The sequence below is a fragment of the Triturus cristatus genome, chromosome 2_2 (genome assembly GCF_964204655.1).
Source record: "Triturus cristatus chromosome 2_2, aTriCri1.1, whole genome shotgun sequence".
NCBI lineage: Eukaryota > Metazoa > Chordata > Amphibia > Caudata > Salamandridae > Triturus > Triturus cristatus.
Window position 1 is genome coordinate 382,987,568 of NC_140582.1, and position 9,684 is coordinate 382,997,251.

Genomic DNA, 9,684 nt, shown 5'->3' on the forward strand with positions numbered 1-9,684 from the left:
ATCTGGGCACCACACCACTGCCAGATTCAAAAGTAAAGAATGTAGGAATTCTGAAGGATAGGGAGTTGCAATATAAAGACCAAGTCAACAAGGTCACCTCTTCTTCCTCCTACTTACTCAGAATTTTCAAAAAAATCGAAACATTTCTTCCTGCAGATCTCTTGAAATCTGGAATTATTGCTTTAGAACTTTTTGCGATTGGACTACTGTAATTGTCTATATGTAGACCTTCCAAAAGGTTCACTTAAGAAATTATAAACTCTTCAAAATGCAGCCACACAGTACCTAAAAAAAAATCAAATATCTCAATCGGCTAGATCAGCCATCGGGCAACTTCATAGGCTCATGGTTAGCCATTGTATCACCTTTAAGGCACTCTGTCTAGCCTACAAAGCCCTCTATGGGAAAGCCCCAGCTTACTTTAAGAAAATCCTTGAATGGTACATACCTGGTAGAATCCTCCGTTCCAGTGCAGCTAGATTCATAAAGATGGCTACTTTCAAACGTGCCACTTGGGGGGAAGAAGCTTTTTTATATCTGCAGCTCTACATTTGAACCGTCTTCCACTTAAACTGAAAACAGCTTCTTCACACTCTGTCTTCAGGAAACAACTTAAAACCTGGCTTTTCAGCCAGTGATCCTATAGTACCCTTACTCAGAAGGCTGACGATTTCTCTCTGTTTTGCAGAGCTCCAAGACTCTTCGGGCATTCGTGCGCTTTAGAAGTTACATCATTCATTCAAAGATAATGGAGTCCTGCCTGCAGGAAGACTATAGAAAATACAGAACAGGTATTACATCAGTTGACCAATCTTGCTTTCATACATGGCGCCTCCAGAACTTATAAATTTAGTATTGCACCCTCCATTGCTTCAACCTAAAGTGGAAGAGAGTGAGGTGGTGAAGGGCATACAATCGCGTACACAAAAACTGCAATTCAAATTGTATCTATAACCAAAAAATGATCAGATTAAACTGCCGGTACCTTGGCCTTATCTAGGCTATGAAAAACTGTTGTATTAAGTACAATAGGAAATAGAGGTACGTAGATACAATCCAGCTTGTCTAAACATATATTGAAAAATATATGGAAAAAATACAAATTGTCCGATGTACGTTGTCGCCTCCTACTCTCTACCCAAGATATGGTGCATTACTTGCCAACACTGTTTACATATGTGGCTAGCGGTGCCCAGACAGCTGTATACCTCTCTAACATACCAATCCACAGAGCATCTGCCTACTCGAAGTCACAAGTTCTCTTTAATTTACCCAACCAGACTTTAACTGTGCGTACGTTAGTGGACCTCTAATAATGGAGTATCAGATTTCTTGCGGATAATAGAGCTACTGATGAAAAATATTCAGGTACAAATATGATTTGCATTCACTAGAATTAGGAAATACATCCTGCCAAAAATGAACCAATTTTTGGAAAAGATAAAAAAAAAATATGTAGCCAGTCCTCTTTATTGTATTGTACACATCTAAAACACTGATTCAGAATACTCAAATATTTTATGAATTGCATATGGGGTATAGCATGCCATCCATCTTGAGAGGAATCCCACTGTTTTAAAATGTGCAGCTCTGAGGGATTTATACCCCACCATAAAAATTGTGCACCCATTCTCTGAGAGTCACCCGACACCCAGTTGCCTCCTCGATCCTATTCAAATTGTCATTTACCAAAGGTGATTCAAACAACTTCCATAAGGCCCCATACCAGTTGGCTGTCCCTGTCAATTCCATTTGTGTTAACAGCTGAACAAAGGTCTAAGCTGTTTCCCTCATATCCTGACACTCATTTGAAAGAAATTGTGAAATATGCAAGAACCCTTGCCAGACGTGATGGCATACTGGCCATAAGCGCTGTTGAATCTCCTCCCAAGTTATTGGTAAATTGCAAATATAAAAGTCGCCCAGTACTCTGTACTCACAGGAATTTCCAAAAACTAAGCACACATTTGGGGAAATATAAACTTAGGGCTTTACAATCCCAAAACCAGAAGAACCAATGACAAGGTGGCACCTAATTTGTTTAAAAAAAGCAATGTAATGGCAATTATAACTTGTCTTTTTTGATAGCCTAGCCATCTTCAGAAAAGAGGGTAAAGCAGTTTCTGATTCTTTTTTTTAAGTTTAAAGTTTATTGAAGAATACAATATAATATACAAGGAAATAACATTCTATAGGAGAAATCACAGCATAATGAATACTATAAATCAAAAATAGACAAAAAAGTACTAATGATAAAAAAGAAAGGGAGAGAGGGGATAAGGGAGAGAAAAAACCAATATAAGTATAATAACCCTCAGAACCTAAGACTCTATTGCATAAGCAAGGAATCAACAAATAAACTGTAATCATAAATTCATAAGAAACAATACTGTGAATAAAAAGGAGTAATATCAAAATATACACTAGGCAATAAGAGAAAAAGACAACAGGAGATTTATGGAGGTTTCCTGACTTCATCAGGAGTATTAATTATAATGGCGGAATTAGAAGCTATATCCGTTAGGTAAGTGGATAAAGGGAGCCATAAAAGATCTCTTTTAATAGCTAAAGATATTGGGGAAATATTACTTGTGTCTAGTCTATGGTGAAAACAAACAGTATTCCACCAAGCTTTGAAAGTAACTTTGTCAGCTTGTTTCCAATTGGAAGTTATTAAATGAAGGGCTATAGCTAATAATAAGTCAATTAAAGAGGGATTGGGAGTTGGGTGGGACCAATAAGGTGATAAGGAGCCTAAAAAGATATTAGATAGGGAAAAAGGAATTTGAGTATTGAAAATTTTATTAATTTGGGACCATACTAGTAACCAAAAACGGGAGAGGGAGGGACAATCAAAAAGCATATGTTTTAAGTCAGCTGAGCCTCTTTCGCATGTCCAACAGGGCGGAGAATAATCTGCAGAATAAGAAGCTAACTTCGAAGGGGTTAGAAGTAGGCGTTTGTAAACAAAATAAAGAGTCTGAGAGGTATTTGCTGCCCTAGATGTTTTATGAATTTTTAACCATAAATTATCCCAAAAAGGGATAGTCCAACATTCCATAAGATCATTTTCCCAAGCCAATTCAGCCTTCCCCTTGATTCTATCAGAAGAGAAAAACAAAGTTCTATATAAAGAGGAAGCTGATGTATTGGGGGATAATAGGGGAAAGAGAGTGGAACATTTGAGAGGGATATTGGGACTAGATGGTAGGGAAAGCAGGTATTGTAGAAGAGGAGGAAGGAGAGAATCATATTGAGATTTACATGAGGAAGGTAGAGAAAATTGTAATTGAAGCTCTGAGAAGGATAACGGAGTATTATTCGCTATCAATTGTGAAATCCAAAGTAGGCCTTTGAGCCTCCAAGATTTCCAACAAATAGTACGACCCTTGATACGTAATAGGTGGTTATGCCAGATAGGTTGCTGATCAACCGAAGAAGGGGAGGGATACGAGGATGGAAGAAATGGCATTAATATTTTACGTGTATGTGAAATAACATGAGACTTAAACGAAGAGATAGTGTTAGTAAAAGTAAGAGATTCATTAAAAAGAAAGGGAGTTAGAAAGTATTTCTCAATATTTAACCAAATAGGAGGATGAACACATTGATCAGGAAAAAGCTAACGGGAGGATTGCCTGAGAGAAAAAGCATAATGATAGGACTTAAAATCCGGGAATTTGAGACCAGCAGAATTTTTGTCAGCTTTAAGGGCGTTGAGAGCTATTCGAGGAGTCTTATTTTTCCAGAGGAATTTATTTAACAGAGAATCAATTTTTTTAAAGTAAAAAGCAGGAATATGTACTGGGATCATAGACAAGAGATAGAGAATTAACGGAGAAAGCATCATCTTAATAGAATCCATGCGTCCCCACCAGGAGAGAAAAAGTGGGCAGTTTCTGATTCTTGAGCCATTCTTGCTAGTGAAAAATAATCAAATCCACCGGAATCCTTCCCCTTACGAACTGCGGTATCCAGCTATGCTGCCTTGTGGTAAGAGAAAACATCTGGTAGGGCCAATCCACCCCGATTCTTCTCTAGTTGTAGGATGGAATATTTTGCCTGTGAGGTTCTGCAATTCCACACAAATCTAAAAATAGGAGAATCTAATACTCTAAAAAAGATTTTATTGATTTTAACAGGGATGTTTGAGAAAAGAAAAAGGGGCAAAATTTAATTTTAACTAAAGACACTCGCCCAATTAATGTCAGCAGGAGATGTGTGCGCCTAGTCAGTGGGGTTTTGACTTTATCTAACATGGTTCTATAATTCAAGAAGAACAAAGTTGAATACTTGTTAGTAACGTGGACCCCAAGATAGCAAACCGTCTTTGTGTTTTATGCAGGTTTGGCAGGTCTGAGGGCAGAAACTTTGGCCAGGCATTCAATAAACAAGGTTTTCCAGTGGCTGATCTCATATCCCCTACCCTTGTATATTCCTGAAAGACATTTATGGCATTTTCAAAATTTGACCTGACTGCCTTCAAATAAAGAACCATATCCTTGGCAAAAAGCTTGACCTTGTGCGTTCTTTCTCTCAGAGGTACAATAGAGTCAGCGCAATGAATTCTGGCCGCGAGGGGCTCGAAGAAGAAAGGAAAAAAGACTAGCCGACATTCTTCATCCCCGATGGGTGCCTCTAATGATCTGAACAGATCCTGCTTCTTTCATGTTTATTATCACTCATGCCTGTGTGCCATGGTACAAATTTCGAAGCATATTACCACTGAGTCTAGGAGCCCGCACCTTTTCAACATAAAAAATAAAGCTTCCCATTTCACCAAGTTCATTGCCTTTTCTGCATCAAACATTATGATTGCCACTGCATCTTGGCAATTGGTAAAACAAAATATCACCTGGACCAGAGAGTGTGTGTTTGCAGCCATCAAGCTATTTGGCAAGAAAGAAACCATGTTGGTCATTGTGGACCAGAGTTTGCAATACCTTAATAATGTGTGATGCCCACACTTTTGCAAATAGCTCTCAATCAATGGACTAATTGTGCAATACAAATTCACGTTGATGGGTTACTTATCTTTTTTAAGAAAGCTAACTATCACCGACTCCTTAAAGGTGGGATGGTTTAGACATGCCTTCCTGATAGAGTTAAATAGTTCCATCAAAAAAGGAAGTCTTTCTTTTGAGAATGTTTTGTACACCCTAGTTGGTATTCCATCACTACAGCTAGGTTTAGCATTGGGCACACTTTGAAGGGCTGCTGCCGCCTCTTGCTCCATAATGCTAGCAGATCGTTTTGCCTTTTGATCTATTTCCAACTGTGGGAGCTTGATTAGACTAACAAACATTTCAAAGCTTTTTGTTAAGACAGTTTGGGCTCCTTGATAAATCTTCTGATAGTGCTGAAGAAAGACTTCTGCAATATCTTTGTCCTCAGACTGAACTGTTTTTAGAGCAGGATTTTTAGGTCTCGCCTGACCCAGCTCATGCGCTGGTCTGGCGAACTTATTGAGAGGGCTCCAAAAAGTGCTACCAGGCAAGCCTAGAGCTACAGTGCATGTGCGCAGGCGCGTGCGCCGCGCTTGACCGCGATTACTTCACTTTCGCGGCCGCACGCTCGCTTTGAAGTTTGATCGCAATCACGATCACTTTCACTTTCGCGGCCGCTTGGCATAGCCAATAGGTCTCGCTTTTGGGACCTTATAAGTATTTAGTTATGCAACTGTTGCATGGCTAAACACTTATAAGGTTCCAAAGGCGAGACCTATTGGCTATGCCAATGCTTGTTTTAGATATGTTGGGAGTCCTGATTAGCCCATTTACACCTGGCAATAAACCTTCCTATCAACTGGCTTTCGTTGTACTGTTTTTGTTGAAATACCTTGAGGTATGAATCTCCTCAAAAATGAAGAAGTCTATTATGTTCCGTTTAACTAGTGTAAGTTGTTCTTTTAATTTCTAATCTTGCCCTGCCTAGGACCTCCTGAGACAGTTCAACTGACGACTGCAACTCACGGATTCTGTAAATGCATTCTTTATACAGTTAGATGTTATACGCGATACACAACACCAAAAGGTTGCTTTGAAGGCCTACAACATTGCAAAGACTGGAACAGATTTTGATTCAATTAAACTAACTCCATAATAAAAATCTGATCTCAGACAGCTATACTTGGTCTGACAGAAGGGCTTTGTCAAACTGCCACGTTGTCCTTGCCGCATTTAAATCTTCTAACTCCAGATGGATACATATAATAAAATGATCAGAGAAAGCATTGGCCAATATGCCCCTATTTTCCAAGCCAAGTGTGTGCGCCACTAAGAAAAAATCAAGTTGTGATGCAAAATTATATTGGTGAGAGAAACACGTATATTGCATCACATGAGGATGGTCCACTCAACAGTGATCATCCAGGTTGTAGTTTGGTTTTAATTGCAGCAAGAATAGAGACAATTGTATGCTTGAGTTGTTTTTCGGTCTTATTGGAGGTGTCCAATTTCAGATCTTAGATAAAATTGAAATCGCCCCCAAAAATCATAGGCCCTAATGCCCCCATGGCTATATTATATGAATCCCTCATCAGATATTGGACCATTGTAATTAACTAGATTAAATGGAGAAACTTGTACTCACACCTTCAACCAAATCCATCCCCCTGATTATCCATTATGACCTCTCTCACTTCTCAATCTATAGACCTAGCCAGATATATTGCTTCTCCCCGAATATCACACCCAGAAGATGCAATTTGTGTGTGCGCATATTTCTTTGGTATAGCATTCTTGGGCTTCTGATCTTCAACATGTGTTTCTTGTAGGAAGATCATTTTCTAGTTTAATGAGGACAATCTTTTTAGAATAGCCCCATATTTCTGCTTATTTATAACCTTGAGGCAATTACATGACATTATTTTAATCTTACAGACCATTTTAACATACACAAGGTATGTCGAATTGATCCTTCTAAGGCACTTGCCGATCTAAAATCAAGGTCACTTGCTTCAACTACATACACCCAGCTGCCTTCACTATGTCCATAACCGTTTACTTCCTGATGCCTCAGTTCTTTTTTATCCTTCTTGCATCCCCACTTGCACCAATAGCCCACCTCAATAAAACCACAACCAAAAGTGTGGATCACACACACAGTTACTTGCTCAACCTGAAAGGAGGAATTGATCATCGTACCCCCTTTGTCTTCACCCTTACTGTTGGGTGCCGCGTTGCTGTATCCTGCTATGCTTAAAGGAAGGGTAATCCCCCCTAGTTATCTTCATGTACTGAAAAACCCACCCCAAAAAAAGAGCAAATAAAAAAAGCCAAATAAAATGGCAAGCAAAATGGGAATATACCTCAGCGCTGCATGATTTGCACTTTTTGCAGTAGGCATTGAGCCTCTTGTCCATACATGAAATTGACTTTTAAACAAAACCTTAAGTTTTGACTGTCACACAATCAAGGTCTGTGCCCCAAAGCGTCTGAAAAGACGTGGATCTGAAGTTTGTCAGCGTTCGTAAATACTTTCTTTTGAATAGCCAATGACTATATACGATCCTTTATGTGATAAGCTGCAATGTTCACAATAATAGTGTGAGGGTACTTACAGGCACTTGCATCAAGGTAGGATTTTGTGATTACTTAATTGCAATTATTAAGGAATCGCAATTAAAGACTCACAAAAGCCTATGCATTTAGGAATCGCTATAAAAATTGCGATTCCTATACATTCCTTAATTGCGAGTCGCAAATTGCGATTCGCAATTAAGGAATGGCTTCCTCTCTTAATCATTAGGTTTACAGTAAAACATAGTATGAAAATGTGTCAATTCCATACTTGTTAACATTTATCTAGGCACATAAATGGTCCCAGGCAATACATTGTTGTAATGACCACACAGGGTAAGAAAGATGTGCTGAATCATTTTCATTCTTTGGTAATGCTGAGCAGTGAAAATACCACAAAGAACAAATATTAATGCACCTGCGTAACTCCACAGAACCGTGGAAATTGCATAACTCTTTCCTTCAACTAATCACCAATTCAGTAGTTGCACTTTCTGGAGCACAGCCTTTATTTTTTTCATCACCAAATTGTTTTGGCATGAATTTATGCAGCAAGGAACAACAAAATACAAAATGAGAATCAATGCCCATGGGGGTTAAGACACACCCCTTGTCTGTGGACCTCGACCCAACCCCATGTCATGCACAGTGATAGACGTCTTACTTTATGTTTGAATAAACAGAGAAATTTACAGAAAAAAACAAGAGTTAAAGTGAAGTTAAAGTTTGGAATTGTAGTAATGTCTTACTTGACTTAAAAAAACTTGTATATTCACTAGAAAAACAAACGTTAAAGGGACACATTATAGAAAACGTTTATGAACTAACAAGCCACTGAAATTCACCACATATAGTTATTTCAAGTAACTAAAACTCAGACCCTAAAGTAACTATAACTCACACCCTAAGGTGACTATAACTCATACCACTCTGGGACATCTGCATATCCGAGCACGGACTACGCAAGGTAAGTCTTTGTCCCTCTTGGCTGCTCCTTTTCCTGCTACCCTTGTGGGCTGACGAGGGTCAGACCTCATTCACGTGTGTTCCCCTGCCTTGTCACAGTGTGCCAGCCAGGCTAGAAGTAGCGGACGTGCGGATGCAATTGTCTATAGCAATGACTTCTCCTTGGTGTTTGATCCATGCGTTACATTATTGCTTCCCTCCTCCGTAATCAACTTATGGAGGGTCAAAACCATGTTTTGTAATAGTTTGCCTATCAGTTAGGGTTTAGGATCCACCATGATATTGCTGTTTTCAGAGAGTGATCTAGATTGCTCTAAACTGTCATGGTTTCATTTGATCACCCGTTTGAGCTGCCAATCTGTCGATAATAACTTAAAAAAATGTAAGAATTTTATTCACATTTGGCCTTATTTTCTAGCCTAACCACAGTCTTTAACAGTCTAATACACATGATAAGATGCCATTTACAGCTGATTTTGGTACCAACAGGCTGCTTTTCCAAACACCCACACAGTGTGGGTATGCATGATAATAGACAACGTATTGCTTTGCAATGATGTGATGGGTTGTGCTGTTCTCTTTTGGTCTTTCTCACTTCTTTAGCTGTGCAACAGTTGTGTCACCGTAATGGCTTGAGAGTGGGCTCTCTAAGTCACCAGATAGGTAAGATGATGGTATGAGTTCTTCCAGTGGGTATTAGTATGTAGTTTGTACCACATCCAACAACGTACTTTTATTCCGCACATTCTAATATTCCAATGGCACCTCAGCTCCTCCTCACTATTTGGGGAGTTGTAGACCCCACTAATGACCTTGCGGCCTTGATGTGAGGAGGGAACCTAATGATGAAGCATGTCATCCTTGGGTGAGTGTGGGTTCTCGTCCTGAAAGAGTTTCTTTCACGGAAAACAGTTGAAACACCCTGTCCAACACTCACACTGCCATAATATTGTGGACAGTGATTATTTATTTCTATCTTTATTTCTATGCCCAAGTTCTACCAGTCATAATTTTGTGAGATTTATATATAGGCAGGGAGTAGTATGTATTTTGTTTGGGCCTCTCCCGCTAGATCCTCTGTGTGTTATTGACTCCTGATCTGAAGCCCCAGGGACATAACAGGCTTTCAACTTTCGCAACTGGACTTTGCAATATGTGCATCTACCATGCCAAGTGGTGCCACATCATTCTAGGACCA